Source organism: Pelophylax lessonae (genome assembly GCF_965119305.1).
Source record: "Pelophylax lessonae genome assembly, chromosome: 4".
NCBI lineage: Eukaryota > Metazoa > Chordata > Amphibia > Anura > Ranidae > Pelophylax > Pelophylax lessonae.
Genome location: NC_138771.1, coordinates 622,164,316 through 622,186,726, shown reverse-complemented (window position 1 = coordinate 622,186,726; position 22,411 = coordinate 622,164,316). Strand labels below are relative to the sequence as shown.

Here is a 22,411-nt window from a genome sequence, read left to right as displayed (position 1 = left end):
AGGTAAAATGTCAGGTTTAACCACTTGCGTACATATACTGTAGCAGGGTTGCTGCTCTGCGCCAGATCACGTACCTAGTACGTGATTTCATCCTTGCGGGTCTGGGGTGTGTGTGCGCACCACTTGTGACCCACTCCTGCTGTGATTCTACACAGCGGGAGCCCAGCACTGGATACCGTGGACTACATGTTCACCGGCGCCCGCCGATTAGGCAGGGCACAGGCAGAACGACAATCTGCCTATATAAACAAGGCAGATTGTCATTCTTATGGTGGGGTAGGCACTGATCTTGTGTTTCTTCTAAGCAGGAACACAGATCTTTGCCTTCCCCTAGTCAAAGCACCACCCCCACAGTGAGTATGTACATCTTAGGCACACATTTTAGCCTCTGATTCCCCCCTGATGTTAACCCCTTTCCAGCCAGTGTCATTAATACAGTGACAGTGCATATTTTTAGCACTGATCACTGTATTAGTGTCACTGGTCCCCAAAAATTGTCAGTTAACCACTTGCCGACTGCCCCACGCATATTTACTGCAGCAGGGCGGCTCGGCTGCGCATAATCACGTAAATCTACGTAATTATGTGCATGCGGTTTTGGCGGCGCACGCCACCGGAGTTGCGCTCCCGCTGTGATTAGACCTCAATCGCCGTCGACCTCCCGCGATCTTTGGCAAAACTGACAGGAGAGCCGTCTGGAGTGTAAACAAGCCAAGACAGCTCTCCTGTCAGAGAGGCAGGGAAAGATCGTGTGATTCAGTTAAGCTAAGCTGAATCACCAATCTCTCTGTGCCTATGTTAAATCCATCCCCCACACAGTTAGTAAGCACATCTAGGGAACACATTTAACCCTTTGATCACCCCCAGTGTTAACCACTTCCTTGCCAGTGTCATTTATACAGTAACAGTGTATACTATTTAGCACTGATCACTGTAGTAATGTCACTGGTCCCCCCAAAAGTGTCAAAAATGTCAGTGGTCCAAGATAACTGCGCAAAACAATTAAAATACGCTTATTGCAATTTTTTTTTTTTTTTTACCAAAAATATGTAGCAGAAAGCAAATTGGCCTAAAATGTTAGAAAATTTTGATTTTAAATTTTTTTTTGAGAATGTCATATAGCAGAATGTGAAAAATATTGTTTTTTTTTTTTTTTCAAAATTGTTGCTCTTTTTTTGTTTATAGCGCAAAAAAAAATCGCACAGGATATCAAATTTTATTTGGGTACAGGGTCGCACGACCCTGCAATTGTCCGTTAAAGTAACGCAGTGCTGAATCGCAAAATAGTGCCTGGTCAGGAAGGGGGCAAATCCTTCCCTTCTTAAAGTGGATAAGGGGGTAAAACCTTCCGGGGGTGAAGTGGTTAAAGTAACGCAGTGCCAACCAATAAACAGATTAAAAAAGAAAATTGGCGTGATTGCTGTATCACAAAAAATTGCCTGGTCATGAAGGGGGATAATATAAACCAAACAGAAATGCTGCGCTACTCAGTGTATCATAACATATGAAGATGTATCAACATACAATAGAATCCCTAATCCCTAATAAGTAATGTGAACAGTACAAAAAAATACAAAAATGGGGAAATGTTGTGGACTCTGGTGTATAGGGGAACTCTGCGGACCCTGATGTAAGGTGAAATGTTGTGGACTCTGGTGTAAAGGGGAATTCTGGTGTAAGAGGTTCTCTGGTCACCAGAGCCCTCCTTACATCAGAGTTTGTAGAGTTCCTCCTTACCTCAGAGTCCGCAGAGTTCTCCTTTGCACTGTAACTCTGATGTAAGGGGGAAATCTGTAAACTCTGATGTAAGGAGGGCTCTGGTGACCAGAGAACCTATTACACCAGAATTCCCCTTTAATTCAGAGTCCACGACATTCTCCCTTACATCAGGGTCCGCAGAATTCCCTTACACACCAGAGTCTGCAGAGTGAATACACTAAGGTAAAGGGGTTCACTAATGTAAGAGGGGTGTGAAGACACTGATATAAACAGAGATGTATAGTAACGAAGTAGAACTACTTAAGTACTGTACTTAAGTACCGAAATGCGGTATCTGTACTTTCCTAGAGTAGAATTTTTTTCTCCTACTTCTACTTTTACTTCACTACATTTTTTCGATGATTTTGATACTTCTACTCAAGTATTTTTTTTTGTGCTGCATAGTTACTCGTTACTTTTAAAAAAATTACCACTGCCAGAACAGTAGATGGCAGGTTGCATAAAGCTCAAAAAAATGTGTATAATGTCATTTGTAAATCAGCGCATAGGAAAATAAAGGCTGTGTATAATAAAAGCTGCTATACCAAATCTTTCCAATAAAAAGAAAATATGAAACAAACAAATAATTGGTGCTACAGCGCTTAAAGTGCATCAAGAAACTACTAACAAACACAGGTTAATCATTTGAATAAATCATTTGAAATAATAAAAACAATATGATGTTCAAACTTTTGACTTCTTTCTTTAATAACTACATAACACAGTACTTGTACTTCTACTTTCAGTACTTGAGTAGAAATTTTTTTTCAAAACTACTGGTACTTTTTACTTTTAGTACTTAAGTAGCAAATTTTTTGAAAAAACTACTTGCAATACTTAAGTAAAAAAAATGTTGAATACTTTAGTACTTCTACTTAAGTAACTTTTTCTGCGAGCACTTCCACTTCTACTCAAGAAATTTTTTGATCGAGCACTTGTACTTTTACTCAAGTAGAAATTTCGAGTACTTTATACAAGTCTGGATATAAAGAGGGGACCTTTATATCAGTGTCCCCCCTTACCTTAGGCTCTCCACTCGCCTCTTACATCTGTGACCCCTAATAAAGTGACTGACTGCCTGTGTCACACACTAACCTGTAATCGCCTGTAGGCTTTGGTCCACCTCTCACCCACGCCCTCTCCTTGCAGATGCTTTCAAATTAGCTGAAAAGGCACCAAGCGCTATGTCACCCTGCACTTGACCATTTGGCCTGTCCCCCTCATTCGCTCGAGGCATTTTCCAGCCAAGCCAATCCCCACCCAAGCCAAACTCAGCTGATTACTAATTGTCCGGCTCCAGAAATGTGCACGCAGGAAAGGTGCCTGAGCACAGCAACCTCAAAGTAAATGATCACCTTGTAAAACAACCCATTCCATTAAAAATTTTAACAAAAGGCATAACATTTGTGAATAGATAAAAAAAAAAAAAACATAATAAATACCTTTTTCCCCCTTTTTTAAAAATGATCACATTCTCTCTGCTCCCTCTGTTCACAGCTGCATGAGAGCTGGGAAAGGAGAAAAAAAGCACACTGAGCGTATCAGTAAATGATTGTGCAGGAGGGGCATGTCAGGACAAGTCTGATCATTGGAAGAGAGCAGGCTGAGTTCCCAGCATAGCTAGAGAACTGACCATGCTGTACTCTCCTGCTTAGTAAGGTAAGTTTTTAATAGGAAAGCAGAGGGACTGGCAGGAAAACCAGGGATTTCACAAAAAGCAAGCAATACAAAAAGAACAGGAGACTTTCTCATACAAGGATATGGTACAGCAGGCACATATCAGGAATATGACATGCTGGGGTAGCAAACACTTTAAGGTCCCTTGTCCCTTAAAACTGGGGTAACGCGTTAGGCAAATTAGGCGGCTGCGAGGCCCCTGTGGCCATCTCCTACCCAATCGGGAAGGTGTCCAGGAAAGATGTAACCCTACGCTTTCCCTCCTCATCAGGAACCTTTCTCCAGCTCCAGTTGTGTCACTCACAGGTGGGGGTATCTGTCCCTAGTCTACCAACTAACCAAAAGTGTACCCAACCCGGGGAGCCAGGGTCTTAAAAAGGTTCTGCCTGACTCAAGATGGTCGCCAAAGTCACGTGGGGTTGCGGCCATCCATTCAGATCATTTCCCCAGTAACCCAGGAAACCGCATAGAGGAACCACATTCCTCCTGACCTGCTCTCCATCTGCAGGGCTGCTGTGGTTAGCGCCACCTGCAGTGTAGAAAGTAGACTGCACCTGACTACAAGCTCATACGGGAAGTTAGGAGCTAGTGATTTCTGACAGGATAAGCAGAAAATTGTCTGCACTTACGGCATTTTTTAAAAAGACAAAACATGGGGAAAAAGTCTATGTATTGCAGCGATGTACAGAATATTTTTTTTTGGCCAGACATACATAAAATACATTCTTATCTTCTCTCCACCAGGCATTGGTGTCTATATTAGTTCCCTCTGACCAGTTTGAGAAAGATATCAAATTGTTGGAGTCTCGTCTGGACAATGTGGGACAGTCAATCAGTTGCACTATTCTGGAACCTGCTGAGGTGCTCAAACTCTTTGATGGAACAAAGATCAAAGAAGATCACTTTCCTGGGGGTCTCCTGGTGCAGAACTGGCTTCCTCTTACCACCCACAGATCCAATTTGGAGATGCTTTTTGAAAAGGGAGTCATTTGGATCTACTCTGAAGCATGTAATACAAGTGGATCTTTGGAACTGTCTGCTGAAAACTCTGCTGGCAGTACAGATGGATATCAAACTAAACATGAAAGCCTTGTGAGCAGAGGGCCACCAACCCAGCCACCTTCTTCTGCTGGGTTCCTCAGTCTCGGCACCCCAGCATTTCCGGTGGCTTATGGAAATGCCACATATGTCTTCCACATTGACTTGTATGGAGTTGACCCAGCCAGTCTTAGAAGGCATGTCTTAGAGCAGATAAAGCTGTGTATACAAACCTTACCTGCAGGGAGCAGTATATGCTGCTTCATGTACACAGAGGAGGGTCTCCGAAGAGAACTCATCCAGCTGTGTGAAGGACTGACGCCGTTCCCTGTGCTTAAGGAACAGATGATCCTAGAAATGGACATTTAAAGCACCTGGTGACAATTTCCCCTTTATCATGGGACTCTTTAACCCCCTAACGACTGCCCGTTTTAATGCAGCAGGTCAGCTCTGTCCCGCGAAATGACGTAACTGTATGTCCCTTCACAGGACCGCTAGCGGGGGCACGCATGTGGGCCCATTCCCTCAGAGGAAGCTGATCAGTGGGTCCGGCGGCCGTGATTGCGGCTGGGCACCGCGATCGCTCCCTGTGGAGACAGAACGACGATCTGCTGTTGGAAACACGTGTCCGCCGCAATGTCGCAGTCCCGCTAAAAATCGCTCATCGCCGTCATTTCTAGTAAAAAAATAAATAAATAAAAATTACATAAATCTTCCCCCTAGTTTTTAGACACGATAACTTTTGCGCAAACCAATCAATACATACTTACTGGGACTTCTTTTTACCAAAAATATGTAGCAGAATAGAAATTGACCTAAAATGATGAAAAAATTTGATTTTAATTTTTTTTTTTATTGGGAATGTTATATAGCAGAAAGTGAAAAATATTGTTTTTTTTTTTAAGAATTGTCGCTCTTTTTTTGTTCATAGCACAAAATCGCACAGGTGATCAAATACCACCAGAGTAAAACTCTATTTGTGGGAAAAAAGGACATAAATTTTATTTGGGTACAGCGTCGCACGACCGCGCAATTGTCAGTTAAAGTAACGCAGTGCCGTATCGCAAAAAACGGCCTGGTCATTAAGGGGGAAAATCCTTCCGGTCCAGAAGGGGTTAAGTAAATGTAAAACAAAAAAAAAAAAAACAAAGCAAACATTTAATTATTTTGCAGCTTACCATTTCTTTGGGTGTGATGGTTGCATTTGTTTTCTTTTTTATGTTTTTTTTTTCCACCTGGTGATCTGGTCAGTAAATCTGTTGTTTTTTTTTAAAGAACAATCTCTCCTGCAGATGTAGCAGTTAATGGGAGAAGACAAACCATTTACCACAGTCAGGGGTGCTTACAATGATCCGCTTTTATTTATGTAAAACCTTTAACCCAAAAGGAAAAAAATAGTTTGCTGTGACTACTTATAAAGTATTAGCTGGTGTTTGGTTTTAATTTGTAAGTGTATATAAATGTGCTAGCACATCTAACACTCCCCTCCCCCCTAGCCTGACAATGCTGCTGTCCAAAAGTGCCCCCTGTGCTCCCTCATCCAGAGTGGGGGCACTCTAATAGAAGAGATGTTTTACTGGCCAGATTACCAGGTCAAAAAAAAAAAAAAGAAAACAAATGCAGCCACCAAATCTAATGTTTGGCAAGCTGCAATATATTACATTTTTGGTTTTGAGGGTAATACCGCTTTCATTTGTAGTTGGGAAGGATTTAAAAAAAATAAATAACTTTTGCCAGAAAGGGAAAAATGATTGCCCAAAGATTCAAATGGGTGTTTTTGCGGTTGAGCGCCTGTCCCTGAATCACATTACATAAGAACTTTTGTAAAGAACAGAAACTGCCACCCTATTTTCCATCCATCTGGAGCATCGGATCGGATGAAAACGGACAGGCGGTCCGTTTTCACCTGATTTCCCATAGAGGAGAGTGGGGCTCTCAGGTCCATCTCAGCACAGTGAGCGGAGACAAACCTGTCATCCGCCTGCTCAGTGGGGATCGGCGGATTGATCCCGGCTGAGCAAAACTGAGTCCGCCGAGCGTAAAGCCCGTGTGAAAGGACCCTTATGCTGTGGGCCTATTGATTTTGCAATAATGCTGTGATTACTAAATAACAAGCAAATACATATGTTGCAGTGCCCCCTTGAGGACTGCTGGATAACACACTTTTGGGTCCCCCTGGGTTACCGTTAGCAACTCTGGTATTCACAATTTAACACTTTACTTCTTGGCTCAGTCAATGCTCAGTCCAGTGGTTTGTAGTTGTTTTTGGTGTTTTATTTTAAATAGAGATGGGAGAAGGGAATAGTGGAATACTCCAGAATAACTATTCACAAGATGTGAGGACTCCTATCTGATGATGCAGCCAGGCTGCTGATTCACCCTGCCACTAGGTGAATTTGGATTAAGTCTCTATCCAGATGACTTGATGAACTAAATTCTCTTCAGAGCACTCTCCTAGTATCCTTGTTCTTGACCACTGACACCCGTCCACTGACTATCCTACTCCAGGGTGGCCCCCCTCAGATCAGGCCCCTTGACACAAGCCCCTGTACTTACGATACTGTTTTTATAGGGTCTCCGGTGTCTCCCCCTCAGTCGGCTTTCCTGTACCTCTGGGTTCAGCTCTGTTCCTCTGGCCCTCAGTACAACCTCCTGATGCCACGTGCCACTGCTACAGAGGAGGAGACAGCCGGCCCCTCCCTCCAGAACTCTGCTCACCAGCCAAAAACCCTGCAAAACATGTGCTCTTGGCTTTTATACAGTATCCCAGAATGCACCGAGACAGCCTGTCTCTACCAATCACCAGGACTGTATCAAAGCCTGTGCACCCATTGGTCAGGTTTCCTCCCACTGTCCAACATGCCTCCCTATTGGACCAGTGTGAAACACTCCTCTAGACTGCACAGCAGACCTCACTAACAGATCCGGCTCTCTGGTAGACAGAAAACAATATAATTTTCCCTGCTGCCCCTTTGATAGGCAGACAGAGCCAAAAACTATACTCTCTCACTAGCACCTACCTAGGAGGGTGCTACACATACAAATGATCTTTTATTTTAAGACAAAAACACTCTTTTGTTCTTGTATATTTTACAAAATTCATTATAAAACTGAAAAATATTTTTTTTCCCCCCAATTTGATCAGAGTTAAAAAAATAGCATTACTGCAGGTAAAAAGTATAGACTTTATTTTGCCTTCCTCTGGATCAACAGTGGGTATAGGATTGTGTATATGGGATTGTATGGTTGGGTTTTCAATACTGTTTTTTTTTTGTTTTGTTTTTTATTGGTTGAGCCAGATGGACTTGTATCTTTTTTTCAACCTGACTATGTTACTATGGGCCTAATTCACTACATCGCCTTTGGCGGCGCTTACGCGATCTACTATTTTTTAACGCGATGGCGAACGAGAGAAGGTGAGATTGGAATTCCCTATAATGCCGGAAGAAACGTTATTGCAATTTCCGAATTCACTAAGTTCAAATAACGTCAGCGCGAGAGTCAAAAAACAGCTAAAAGTACAACTATTTTGTTGGAAATCACGTTTTGAGCATGAAAAAATATCACAAATTGTTCTGAAAGATGTGGGATATCATTTGGAGATCAGCTGCTTTTAAACTGTGTCAAAAGTGAAATATAAAAAGAGATTTCTTAAAAAGTGTAAAAGCTAAAAAATACCTCCCGCAGTCTACGGCTGGGAGAAAGCACATGTGCTGCTCAACACCAGAATAGACCTGAAAAATAATGAATTTCAAATCGCAAGCCGGCGATATAGTGAATTCCATTGCTCGCGATTGCTAAATTCGTGCACTCGGCCATCAATACCAGGCGATGAGAGGCGAGCAGTACAGAAATTAATGTTTTAAATGCAGACATTTCATATTCCTATCAATTGCTGAATTCTTAAAAACAATTATCCTTGCTATATTTTTGGGGTTCCCTGCTCAAGCATTTTTATTGTAAACAATGTTAGAAATAGCTTAAGCCCCCGTTCACACTAAGGCGACCTGTGAGGCGACCTGGTCGCCTCACAGGTCACCTCCCATAGGGAAGCTGCGGACCCGTTCTAATAGGAGCGACACAAGTCGCTCCGACTTAGAAAAAGGGTCCGGAGCTTCTTTGGGGCGACCAGGAGGCGACCGCCATAGACTTCAATGTTATGAAGTCCGTGGCGGCCGCTCTGAGGTCGCGGTGCGAAGTAGCGTCGCCCCTATGTGAACGGGGCCTAAAAGTTTAAAGAATTTATTATTTTGAGGGGTAAGAAATATTATTCTTGCTAGCAAGCAAGAATAATATCTCCCCCCCCCCCCCCCAAAAAAAAATATATATATATATATTATTGCAAACATATATATAAATATATATCTTATTTTTTCTCAAAGAGTTCTTGGGTTCAATTGAGCATGCTCAAGTACTTTGCCACTTCTAACACTTTTCAGTTCAACTTGGCTACTTTCCATATCACAGAAATCTTATCTTAAAACACACACAGCTGTCTTCACAAACCACATGATAAACTTTTTTTCACCACAAAAATGTACTTCATCTACCACTAACGTCTACCAACATCATTAATCCAATTCAAATTGTCATGACCAACAAGTGGCTAAGTGGTTAGTACTTCTGCCTTGCAGAACTGGCGTTGTGGGTTCGAATCCCTTACCTACCTACAAGTTTCTCTGAGGTTCTACTTGCACAAATACAGATGTGCTGTTGTCCATTTTCCTTTTTTTTTTTTAAAAAAAAAAACACTTTCAGTCATTAGTCAACTGATGTGAGCACTTTAGTCAGGAACAGATACAATTAATTATACTGCTGGGCGTTTCCTTTACTGGGTGGGTGTAGAATAACCTATGTTATATAAAGGCATGCTCTAGAGTGGATTGCTTTGCCTGTGAAGAGGCCACCATGTGTTTGTGTCTGAATTGGCTTTTTATTTCGGGGGGGGTTGCTGTTTGCTAGCATGCCTAAGGACCCATACCCCAGTAAGGCTGTTTTTGGATGAATACTTTTGCCTTTTGCTACTCCAAAGGCTTATTAGTGTTTTTGAAAAAGTATGTGTTTTTCTCAAATCTGAACATGTGTTTTTTATTTTCATGCCTCTGTGGAGCCATGTCTTCTAGTGATTTGATAGTGGTTTAAATGGAAAGGCAGGTTCATGCAAACACTAACCATAAATGTATGTGTTTTTTTTTTTTAACATTGCTCCTTTGCTTTTTTTTATGCTTAATGCTAAGGTGTGTACAACTTCTTGGGCCCGACCCTTGCAGATTGTAAGCTCTATATCCATGTATCCATGTACCCAATATCCATGTAGCATAGTTTATCTTTTCACTGTAATTTGAATAAAGAATCCTTGATGGGGGTAATTTCACATGACTGCTACAGTGATTCATGATGTCTATACATGTTCAATAAAGCTTATTTGTTTCTACACAGCTCACGTTTTTATTTGACTATTTGTAATTGTGTATATTGTGTATTTTGGATGTGTATTGTGAAATGTATCCATTTCGTGGCATTCTCACGAACAAGTGATCGCCCCAACACAGGCGACCAGAAACGTCCCTATTTTTGTGTGCACACGTTCCCGGAAGTCACACTGCTGCTCGCACGAGAAGACGAACAATGGCTCCCTCCCTGTTTTCTGCCGACGAGCTAGTGCTCATTTGCAGGGTAATTCAGGGAGGGGTCTTGTTGTCCCTTAGGCATGGGGGGATATGTCAGTTAGCTGGTGGGAGGAGGTGGAATGTATTTTAGTGCATCTCTCCACACATGCACTTCCTGCTTAGCACACACGTCAGTTCCTAATTCTAGCCACATTACACTTTCTGCAAATGAACATGTTCCAGGATATATATACCTATATATGTGGGTGTGTGTGTGTATGTATATATATATATATATATATATATATATATATATATATATATATATACCGTATATACTCGAGTATAAGTCGACTCGAATATAAGCCGAGGCCCCTAATTTTACCACAAAAAAGTGGGAAAACTTATTGACTCGAGTCAATAAGCCTAGGGTGGGAAATGCAGCAACTACTGGACCCAACTGGACCACCACGAGACACAAAACAGGGGCAGCGGGCATGGTACAGGAGATGGCGCAGGTCATGGTATAGGCATGGTACAGGTCATGGTACAGGAGATAGTATAGGCCTGGCACAGTGTTTACATGCATGGCACAGTAGGTACAGGCATGGCACAGGAGATGCATTGCTGCGGGCATGGTACAGGAGAATGTCCTGTACCATGCCCACAGCACTGCATGAGAAAATGCAGGGGCTGTGGAGGAGTTTCCCTTACCTTTCGGTGAGACGCCATTGATTTAAAAATCGTGCCGCGCGGCGCCAATACGTCACCGTGAATGCGCCACCAAAGCTCGGGAAAACCCGTACATAATTGGCTATTCCCGGGCATTAGGCATATGCGTGGTAAGACGTCGGCAATGGACGGCGCCATTTTTAAAAAGACAGTGACTCCAGTATAAGACGAGGGGGGAATTTTCAGCATGAAAAAACATGCTGAAAATCTCAGGTTATACTCGAGTATATACGGTATGTATATATATTTGTGTATATGTGTGTGTGTATGTGTATATGTATATGTATATATGTGTGTGATGAGCCAAACACCCCCCTGTTCGGTTTGCACCAGAACACCACAAACAGGGGAAAATTTTGTTCGAACAAACAAACCTCATTGAAGTCTATGGGACTCAAACGTCAAAAATCAAACAGCCTCATTTTGAAGGCTTAAATGCAAGTTATTGCACAAAAATAGTGTATGGGGGTCCGGGTACTGACCTAGGGGAACATGTAGCAATGCAAGAAAACGTTTTAAAAACAATCATTTTTAAAGGAGCACTGATTTACTGATTTTAATGAGGCTTAATGTGAAACTATAAAAATGAAAAATTCCTTCAAATATCATGTCTAGGGGGTCCCCTTAATGTAAAGTAGTGCATCTGTACCATGTATGTAGCCTGCTTCAGCAATACTGACATTTCTAAAGGAAAAAATGTCATATACAAATATACATACAAATTTCAAATCACATGTACTTATCATACAGGTGCAGAAAAATTGGGCCTTGGTTGTTGGTGGTGCCTGAACAGCCCAACCCCTCGCAGTTACTCTAGCTGGGCGCAGGAACGGGCCCTGCTGGTAAAAATGCCATACAAATTTGAAATCGCATGTACTTGTCAAACAGGTGCATAAAAATTGGGCCTTGGTTGTTGGTGGTGCCTGAACACCGCAACCCCTCGCAGTTTCTCTTGCTGGGCGCAGGAACGGGTCCTGCTGTTAAAAATTCCATACCAATTTAAAATTGGCAAAGATCAAGTGTTGTATGTGTTCTTATTAGTGATCTAGTGTGGGAGCTGTGCTGTCATCTGAGCTGGCCAAGGTTGGGTGTCAGCTATGCAAACCTGTGGAGTGATGGGTACCTGGAAGGTTATTAGCGGCAGGAACTGAAACTGAAATTGGGCCTTTGGTATTGGTGGTGGTACCTGAACACCATAACCCCTCACAGTTAAGCCCCGTACACACGTACCGATCGTCGGCCGACAGAACGTCCTACAAATGTTCGCGGCTGGTGTGTTTGTTGTTTGTCTGTTGAAAAGTGCTCAAAACTTGCCCAGGACATTTGTCTTCCGACAGAAAATGACGTCACTACGTTCCACGCACGTTCGCCGCTACAAAAGAGGAAGTGAGTGTTTGGCCGTGACCCTTCTGGGCATCTCGCGCTGATTTCGGTAGCATTTGTTTGGTTGACGACATTTCGCTATTTTCCGAGACATCGTTCGAGAATTTATTATGGCGACCGTGAATTCGTCCGTTGCTGTCGTTAGTGTTGGAGTTTTGGCTCTGAGACGACGTACGAGCAATAGGAAGAAGAAGCGGACCTCCTGGACGAAAAATTGGTTGCTTAACCGTGATCAATTTTCTCATATGTCCTTGCTGAGGGAGCTCCAGGAAAATAATCCTGATGACTTCAGGAATTATTTGAGGATGACGGATCCCATCTTTTACCGTCTTCTTGCCCTGGTGTCCCCCTATATTCTGAAGCAGGATACTTGTATGCGGCTTGCAATTACTCCTGAGCAAAGGTTAATTGCGACGTTGAGGTATCTTGCAACAGGGAGAAGCCTGCAGGATCTGAAGTTCACCACAGGCATCTCCCCCCAAGCTCTTGGAGTCATCATCCCTGAGACCTGCTCTGCCATCATCAAGGTCTTGCAGAAGGACTATATCAAGGTATGTTTGATTTTTTACATTACATTACATGTATTACTAGTTTCACCCGAATTATGATGTTTTTGGATGTACAGCAATTGACACAGGCCATTATTTGTAAACTACCCTCTGTCCGCATGCACATAGTAGTAAAGATGTAGATTATCTTTAACCATTTGTAAAATTACCCACTAACCACCCCACCATTCTCTCCTATGTGTCCCTAAACGCATTGCCTGTTAACAGTATGTCGAATTTTTCAAATTTTATTGCTTTCCCTCAAACAATTATTCCTTGGCCAATGTTTTAGTACCTAGTTAATGATTTATCTAAAATACATCAGTCCATCCATTCCCACCTATGATTCTGTATGTTTATGTAATGATGTTAAAACCTTCACTGACCACAAGCCCTTATTGATGTATAAATGCCCAGTTTTACTTACCCATCCCCCACCCACATGCTAAATCTCAAAGTCAGCATATACCAAAGCTCAAGTTCAGAGGTCTTCAAACTATGGCCCTCCAGTTGTTCACGAACTTCAATTTCCATCATGCCTAGTCATATCTGTGAATGTCAGAGAATTACAAGGCCTCATGGGATGTGTAGTTCTGCAACAGCTGGAGGGCCGTAGTTTGTAAATCTCAGCTCTAGCTGGTGAGTATAATGGGCCATACACACTAGAAGATTGTCAGAACAATTTATCCTTCCGATTTACCAAAACCAAATAATATGAGGTCCAACAAACACTTTCAAATCCTATGCAATCTGGTAGGCCCTTGCACTACATAGAAAAGGTAAATCTGCACGAAAAAGTCTTCAGAGAATCTTCTAGTGTGTATGGCCCTTTACAATATAAGAACAATAGGAGGTTGAAAATAAATGTATGTAGATGTTACATCCCCATATCCAAACCTTTGCCTTCCTGTTGTTTATTTTTTTTAGCAAGTTGCATAAGCATTTAACAGACAACTGTGTGTGTAATTAATAATGTGATGTGCTCAAGCACTAATTTTTTTTTTTATTATTTTTTCCCCACAGTTTCCTTCAAACGCAGAGCAATGGCTGGAGATTTCTGATCAATTTCTGGAGAAGTGGAATTTTCCCAATTGTGGGGGTGCTATTGATGGGAAGCACGTCCGCATTGTCCCCCCTCCGAATTCCGGCACATTTTATTATAATTATAAAGGTTTTTTTAGTATAGTCATGCTAGCCATAGTTAATGCAAACTATGAGTTTATTTTTTTGGATATTGGCAAAAATGGCCGCAATTCGGATGGGGGAGTTATTGATCAGACGGAGTTCGCTCGTCGTCTAAAGAACGGCACTCTGAACCTGCCATCCAGGGAGCAAACTGTTGAGGGTATGAGCTTTGTGTTTATCGCAGATGAGGCTTTTGCGCTTGGGGAGCATCTCATGAAGCCCTACCCTCAGAGGAACCTCACCCCAGACCAAAGGATTTACAACTACCGGTTGTCCAGAGCTCGCAGAGTTGTGGAGAATGCCTTCGGGATAATGGCCAACCGGTTCCGGATATTCCTGACGTCCATAAACCTGGCACTGTACAAAGTGGATAATGTGGCCTCGTGTTGCTGCATTTTGCACAACTTCCTACGCAGGAATGCACAAAATTATGTATTGCAGCAACTGGATACTGACCCTGCTATGCCAGGTACAAGTGGAGAGGCCCAACCTTCTAACCAAGTGGAGTCCATGACGTCAATGGAAGTTGGACGGTCAGCATTGGCATCACACAGGGCCCGTCAGATCCGCCAGGAATATCTGGACTATTTCGTGGGGAGAGGAGCTGTGTCCTGGCAGCAATCACTGTCACACACCCATTAATCTTGTTAAAGATTGGACACACAAGATAAATGTCAGAGATATATTATTTTTCAACACATTAAAAAAAAATTGCAATGATTCAGTATTGTGGATTCTAATCATTTGGGCACATATGCCAAACACAATTATTTGGGTTAATCATGTGTTATATATGTGTGACTTTGGAAGGGTTAATACATTCATCAGTGTGTTTCTTTACTGTAGTCTCTCACCAGCTGATCCAAAGTGATGATGGCCATGTGTTATTTTTGAGCCAGTGGTGTAAATACAAGGGCCTTCTGCACCCCACAAAATTTACACAAACCCTCTCACATTGAGAACTAGGTCACACCCATGGTTCATCTAATGTCACCTTACATTGGTGGTTCTTGTCCAGAAGTTGCCCATAGTATATATTTAATATAATACATTAGGGTATTAACAACGTACCTACACCTGTTATGTTGTGTTCATTTATGACATCCTTCTCACTGCCCACCAATGTTAGGATATGTCAGTGTTATGTGAAACTTGATCATTGTTCATCTCAAAGTGTTATATATATAAGTAATGGAAAGTGAACTAGAGCAACGAACAAGCAATACACTATAGATTACACTGATCTCCCTACACTGCCAATATCAATGCCATATTGAATCCTAGGACTGCTAGTACCTTGAGTGTTGAGTCACACTTATGCAATGTGGGAAGTCTGCGACTTTGCATCCTTCCTGCATCGCATAAGGGTGACCCACCACTTACTTTTTCCACAGGATTGTATTACACAAGTCTGAAGAACTGTGCCATCCAATCCTGATACATCAGAAATAAAGGGTCATGTGCGACTTGTGTGCGTGTTCAGTGTGAATGTAGCCATACAAAGTGTATGTCTCAATTCGCACTACACTCGCACAAAAGTCGCACATGATGCATTTATTCAGCTGCATCAGGATAGGATTGCACAGTCGTTCACACTTGTATGATCCAATCCTGTATGAAATGTCAGATCGCACTGTGATATGCGTATAAACGGTTGGGATCTTTAACATTTCATTGACACCTCCAGCAACTCGCATATGGCAGTGTCCAAAATGCTTTCATTAACATGTAAATGTGGGAATAGGACAGCCATCATACATGTAATGCTTCTTCACACAGCTTTAGATCTCGACCCCCCCAACGAAAGTCAAATAAAGAATGGAACACACATTGTTGAATGTACAAAATTTTTTTTTCAAAACATTCACAGGGTTAGGGTTAGGGTTAGGGTGTTTTCAAGTTTTTTTCCCAAACGTGGGTACACTCTTAACAACTGAGTGCCATCAAGATATCATAAAATATTAAAAAACTTTTGTAAGAAAAGGAACCAATAAAAACATAAAAAATGTCTTTAAAACTTTTTAAAATTTGGCAATCATGTCGACAAAATCTCGCATTTTTGATTGCAATGCCGTTGCTGTTTCCTTGATTTGCTCGAGGTCTGAGCAACATTGGAGTGCCTCACGGGTTAGTTTTGCTAAAGTGCAAGTAGGTAAATCATGATCTGTAAAAAAATATACAACTGAGTCAATGTGAATCACCTACATGAGGTCATAATCGAGAAACATTTGGTGTCCAGGTTATTTTTAATTACTCTCGAGTTAATACCTACCCTGTTCTTATGCTCTTTTGCCCTAGGCTCTTCTTCTTCCTCCTGTCCTCCTCTGATCCTGTTGCTGATGATTCTGCCGGTCTCCTGAGCTTACTATATATTCATTAGGGGTGTGAACGCATGATGACGTCATTGTGAGGGCATGGTCGTAATGTATATATATTAAGCTGCAGAGACCAGAGACGGGCAGAATGCACGGCAACAGCATCAGATGAGGACAGGAGGAAGAAGCAGAACCTAGGGCAAAAGAGCAGACAACATAAGAGCAGAAGATTGCACAGCAGAAGAGTGGAGAGGAGAAGATCCAAAGAGCAGAGTGGAGAAGACCGGATGAAGATATTTAAGAACATTTCATAAACGTCTCCTGTCGTTATTCACATACACTTCCATTTATGTGGTTAATGTGTAGGGGTACTATGTACCCCATACCCATTCACACAGTGATTGGTGTCCGGGATCTGGGGGCCACCCTTTGTTGAAGGTTGCTTCCAAAGTCCTAGGAACCCCCTGGCCTCATGACCCCCCAAAACCACCAGACAGGGTTGTGGGGATGAGGCTCTTGTCCTCCTCTACATGGGAGTAAGGTGCTTTTGGGTGTGCGGTGCAGAGGCCCCCTGGCCCAAAGCAACAAAACCCCCCCATGTTGAGGGCATGTGTCCTGCTGTGGTCCAGGGGGTGTTTGTTCCGCTTGCTCGTTCTCTTTCCTGGCCTGACAAGCTGCATGCTTGTATAAGGGTCTGGTAGGGGTTTTGGGGGTAACCCACGCTGTTTTTTTGTTGTGGGCATACCCTCAAACTCAATACCACACACAAAAGGCCTGGTTGTGAACTTGGGGGGACACCCACGGTGGGTTCTTCAATTTTTTGGTGTAGTTCCCCCTCAAAAATCTTCACAACGCAAGTGGCCCCGCAAGTCAGAGCATCCTGATCCGACTTACGGTGCGACTTCCATTCAAATAAAGAGGCTCCCATAGGGAACTAGTGTTGTAAATTGGAGGCTAAAAATAACACTGATAAAAATCATTCTGAAAAAACCTACGTGGGCACACAATTGGCTCTTGGACACTTGGTCCGGGATCCTCAAGATTTTGGGAAGTGGCTTCCACGCTGCTTGGCAAGTTGCCAGGAGATCTGGGTTCTGAGCTGGCTGGGGATGCCACATCCTGGCATGATGCAACATCTGCAATGTAAATTTGTAAGGGAATACAAGAATATAAGGTTAAACAATCATTGCAAATACACATATTTCTATGATCCCACTACACAAAAATCTGTGACTACCAACCTTCTTGTTATTCTGGTGTCTGGTCACTTGTTGGCTCCACCAGAATAACCTCAGGCATAATGTCTTCATCTACATAATACAAAATATTGGCCATATCATAAAAGTCACAAGAGGTACATTTGTTAGGACATGGTGCCCTGCTTGATAGCTCTTTCAGTAACAAATATGAAGACATGTACATGGTTATCTACGAAAAATATGGTACATTAATGTTTGACAGTGCATAGGAACCAATTACCTTTAGTCGAATCTGTGCCACCATCTGGGCCCATATCCTCCTCTTCTTCCACAACTGCCGATGGAGCTGCCAAACCTCTCCTCCTCCTTTCCCATTGTTTGGCACGGAGTTTACGTTTTTCTCCTATTTAAAGGTTTGAATAATAATCTGTGATTAATAGGAATGTTTGCTGAGAAGATTCGTGCAGGAAAGAACGTTCGTTGCAACACAATACATATATTTTTAACTATGGCTTCCTGACTTTTAATGTCATATACTAAAACATCAACAATAGATCGATCTAATCACGACATGACAACTAAAATGAGTAATCTAACTTTTTACATAGACATTATAATCTAGACATGTTAATACAACATACACCAAATTATAAAAAACATATTGCATGATTAAAAAAAAAAAAATTAAATAAAACTTACTTTTTTTCAAAATCCGATGGATTTGGGAAAGCTGATCCTGCTCACGGTGTTTCAGGTCAGACCACCGTTTACGAATCTGATCTTTCGATCGCTCCACACCGAATTTTTTTACCAAACAGGCCACCACCTTATCCATGATGCCATCTTTCCTGGCATTGGGCCGATCGTAATTTGCCAACTTGCCATCATAGTCCATTTTTTCTAAAATGGAGACCATCTCCACCATTTCTGGCTTTGACATGGGTGTAGCCCTTGATTTTCTGGTGGCCCAATCACTTCGGCCCACACTAATTGAGCTCCCAGATTGTTGAGACATTATTCTTGATTACAAGATTTTTCCACTGCTTCAGGTGTGAGTGTCGCATGTAGGCCTGATCTTCGGCACGTACACACCCCTGCACAAGCCCGCCACTGGAGGAGGAGTTGACGCCTGCGCTGTATTTAAAGGACGCAAGTTCGTTCGGCCGACGATTCGCTAGCGGACATATCGAGGGTTGGAGCACGATCGAGCGGCGAATCACGACTTTTCCCCACAAACAAAGGTACGACTCTTTTAATAGAAAGTGTGTGTTTTGGGCCCTATACAGCTTTTATTAGGAATATCTTTATTATGTGCCAAAATACATGCTATTTTAATATGTTTTGTGTTGTGTTGTGTCTTGCAGGCATATACTGTCCTGCAATATGGTGGACAATTACACCACCCACAACTTTCTCATCAGTTTCATTGATGAGTACAGGCAACTGCCGTGTTTGTGGCAAGTGAAGTCGGCAGAATATAAAAATAAGAAACTAAAAAAACAGGCCATGGAACATTTGGTGGCCTTCTACAAGCCCGTCTGTCCTGGGGCAAATTTTGATTATATACGCAAAAAAATAAACAGCATTCGCACTGCCTACAGGCGGGAGGTCAAAAAAATAGAAGATTCCACCCAGTCTGGAGCAGGTGCACAGAATGTACATGTACCACGGCTGTGGTACTATGATAACCTGCGGTTCCTGGCAGACACCTTGGAATCCAGGCCGTCAATTTCTACGCTGCCTTCGACTTCGGCAGAGGGCTCAGTGTCTGTAGATCCAAGCCAGGATGAGGATTTCCTGGAGGAGAGTTTTACTCAGGTATGGCATTTCACAATATATTGTCTGCTAAAATGTAATCATGTAACAAAATTATAAGCTAAACCATAATTGACCCTTTATGTAAACGGGCATAGCAAGGGGTTGGCATGACAGGCAACCGCCAGGGGCGCAGGCCAAGGGGGGTGGGTCACAAAAACATTGGCATTGTTTTAGTGTTTATTTTAACAATCCACTCAGCCTGCACACCCCAGAACCCCCAGTTTGCAGGCGGATTCATGCAGGTGTAAAACATTGAGAGCTGCTTCATGCAGGTGTAAAACATTGAGAGCAGCTGAGCCAAAAGACCAGGAGACTGAGACTGCCTCTCACTGCATCCCCAGCACACCTCTGGTCTTACAAACACTGCTGCATCCCCAGCACACCTCTGGTCCTAACAAACACTGCTGTAGCCTCAGCATTCCTCTGGCTCAACCTTTTTTAATACAAAACTAACAGCTCCTGCAAATGATCCATCCATCCTTGCTTCCATGTCTCTGGTCTCTCACTCTGGGTCAGCAAGGCAGGTGGCTTCCTTATTCCTGTTTCCCTGCACTGCTTCACCCTCAATGCCCTACATCAAGCACTCTGCAAGTTCAGGCCCCTCTCTCTCTGCAACCCCCTCCTCTCTCTCTCACACCCCCTCTTTCTCTCCCTCTCTCTAGCTCTCAACCCTCTCTTTCTTTTTCACACCTGAGACAATGATTGCCCACTAGAGAGCTCTACACTGGGCAAACAAGGGGCAAATTAGAAACTTTTAATGCCCTTTAATTTTTTTTTGGGGGGGTGGGTTACAGTTTTACATTGATCTTGGGGGGGGGGGGTTGTTGCCAAATACAGCTCCTCAACAAGGGCACTGGAGACCCTAGATACGCCACTGTATGTAAAGTCTGCTATTTGTTCACAATAATATAACAAACATGACTTTTTATATACACTATAACATTCTAATCAATTGTTCATTTCATCAACAGGGAAGTGTCACTGAGGAGGAGCCAGGTTGCAGCCAGGAGCCTGGGGAGCCTGCGGAGCCTGAGGAGCCTGTGGAACTATTTCCACCACCACCTCCTCCTGCCAAACGGAGGCAAAAGAGGAAGCACATGGATGATATCACAGACGAATTTATCCAGGAGGCCACCATAGCCCTACGTCGGAAACCGGAGGCCAATGAGTCCTTCGGCAACATGACAGCAAAAATTTTGGATAAGGTGGACCTCAGGCAGTGTCAGTATGCCAGAAAAATTATCCTCGATGTGCTGCAAAAGGCTGAAAACGGGATCCTTAATGAGAACAGCCATGCATGCCAGGAGCACCCGTGCCCTCCACCTCCACCTCCACCTCCACAACACCCACCACCTCGCCAAATGCCACATGGCCAGTGGCAATATGGCCAGCAGGATCCAAACCTGCCCTCATGGCAACCTGATTTCAGTTACCAGCAACTTTAATTTTTGTAACCCCCTATTATTTATTTTACCCCTGTTTGCCAGTTTCTAGTTTAATTTTGTCCAAATGGAACTTTTTTATGTTTAGTTATACGGAAAGTATTGATGTTTTCTTTGGTTTTTTTTGCTGAGATACAAAAAATAAAGAAAATGAAAATAAAAAATGGCCTATCTGAATTTGTTAACATGTTTAATATTGTGCATAACCTGAAAAATATGTTTTAGACATTAATTCAGACAAGAATAAAGGGTCATATCAATAGTTAGATCTTTGCTGTTTACAAAATAATAATGGTGAAGAGTTCAAATTATTTAATTATAAAATTTGATAGAACAGATAGAATAGACAAACATTATCTTCATCATAACAGAACACATGCCTTTTGATTAGAAAAGTATGGCATTATGAGCAGCATCTTCCTTCTTCTCACATTTATCAAGATGAGCATGTGCTCCGCATTTCACCTATTTCTTGGACTGCCGCGAGCCGAAAGTTCTTTCTGAATATAATGATGAGTTTACTAGAGAAAATTCTTCCGGGAACTCATTTGGTTTGATCATGCGTGTTGGGATTTGTAGCTGTGTGTCGGCCGAATTCTGTACTGACAGGCGAACAATCGTCCGTTCTGGTGTCCGCAGACAAAAATTTTCATGTTTGCAAGAAAGACTTTTGTCCGCGGATTGTGCGCAGACAGCTGTCGGAGGCACCATACTAACACGCGTACAATCGGCAGATCTTTCGTCCGCCGACGTTTGTATGCCGACGATCGGTACGTGTGTACGGGCCTTTACTCTTGCTGGGCACAGGAACGGGACCTGCTGTTAAGAATTCCATACCAATTTGAAATCACATGTACTTGTTATACAGGTGCCAAAAATTGGGCCTTTGGTGTTGCCTGAACACCGTAACCCCTCATAGTTACTCTTGCTGCGCGCAGGAACGGGACCTGCTGGTAAGAATTCCATACAAATTAGAAATCGCATGTACTTGTCATACAGGTGCCAAAAATTGGGCCTTTGGTGTTGGTGGTGCCTGAACACCGTAATCCCTCACAGTTACTCTTGCTGGGTGCAGGGCACAGGGACAGGGACTGCTGTTTAAAAATTACACACAAAATGTATATTCTAAGCACCTGTCATACAAGTGTAGAAAAATTAGGCCTTGGGTGTTGGTGGTGACCTAAACCAAAAACATTGTTGGAAGCTAGCAGAATCAAGGTTGAGGAATAGGAAAGGCAGCATAAGCAGTCTTCAAGGGATGGCAGACCCCTAGCAAATTCAATCAGTTACATCAGCATCAGGGGCTTGCTGTTGATCCAGGACTGATTGATTTTGATAAAAGTCAGCTGGTCAACAGAGTCTGTGGACAGACGCACTCTTTTGTCCATCACAAAACCTCCAGCAGCACTGAACGTCCCTTGAGAAAGCACGCTGGAAGCAGGACAGGCCAGTAGCTCCATTGCATATTGAGCAAGTTCTGGCCAGTGGTCCATTGAGACCCAGTAACCCAGTGGATGCTCACTTGGAAAGGTCTCCAAGCTCTTGCCCCTAGATAATCATGCACCATATGATAGAGACGCTGCCGATGTTTGCTTAAACCTAATAGCCCTGGGTGTTGCTGAGGACTAAAGAACAGTTTAAAATGCATCAGTCAGCCAGCTGCCTTCTCCACCGCTCCTCCTTTTTTTTTTCAAGGCCTCCTCAAGA

At 42.8% G+C, this 22,411-nt stretch overlaps 1 pseudogene across 1 annotated transcript in view; it reads left to right on the top strand.

Moving 5' to 3' along the window:
• Positions 1–22,411, top strand: part of LOC309552850 — a 95,152-nt pseudogene that overhangs the window by 5,458 nt on the left and 67,283 nt on the right. The window contains exon 3 of the transcript XR_014226175.1: positions 4,180–4,839. The product of XR_014226175.1 is annotated as an uncharacterized misc_RNA (transcript). The remainder of the gene's footprint in view (positions 1–4,179; positions 4,840–22,411) is intronic.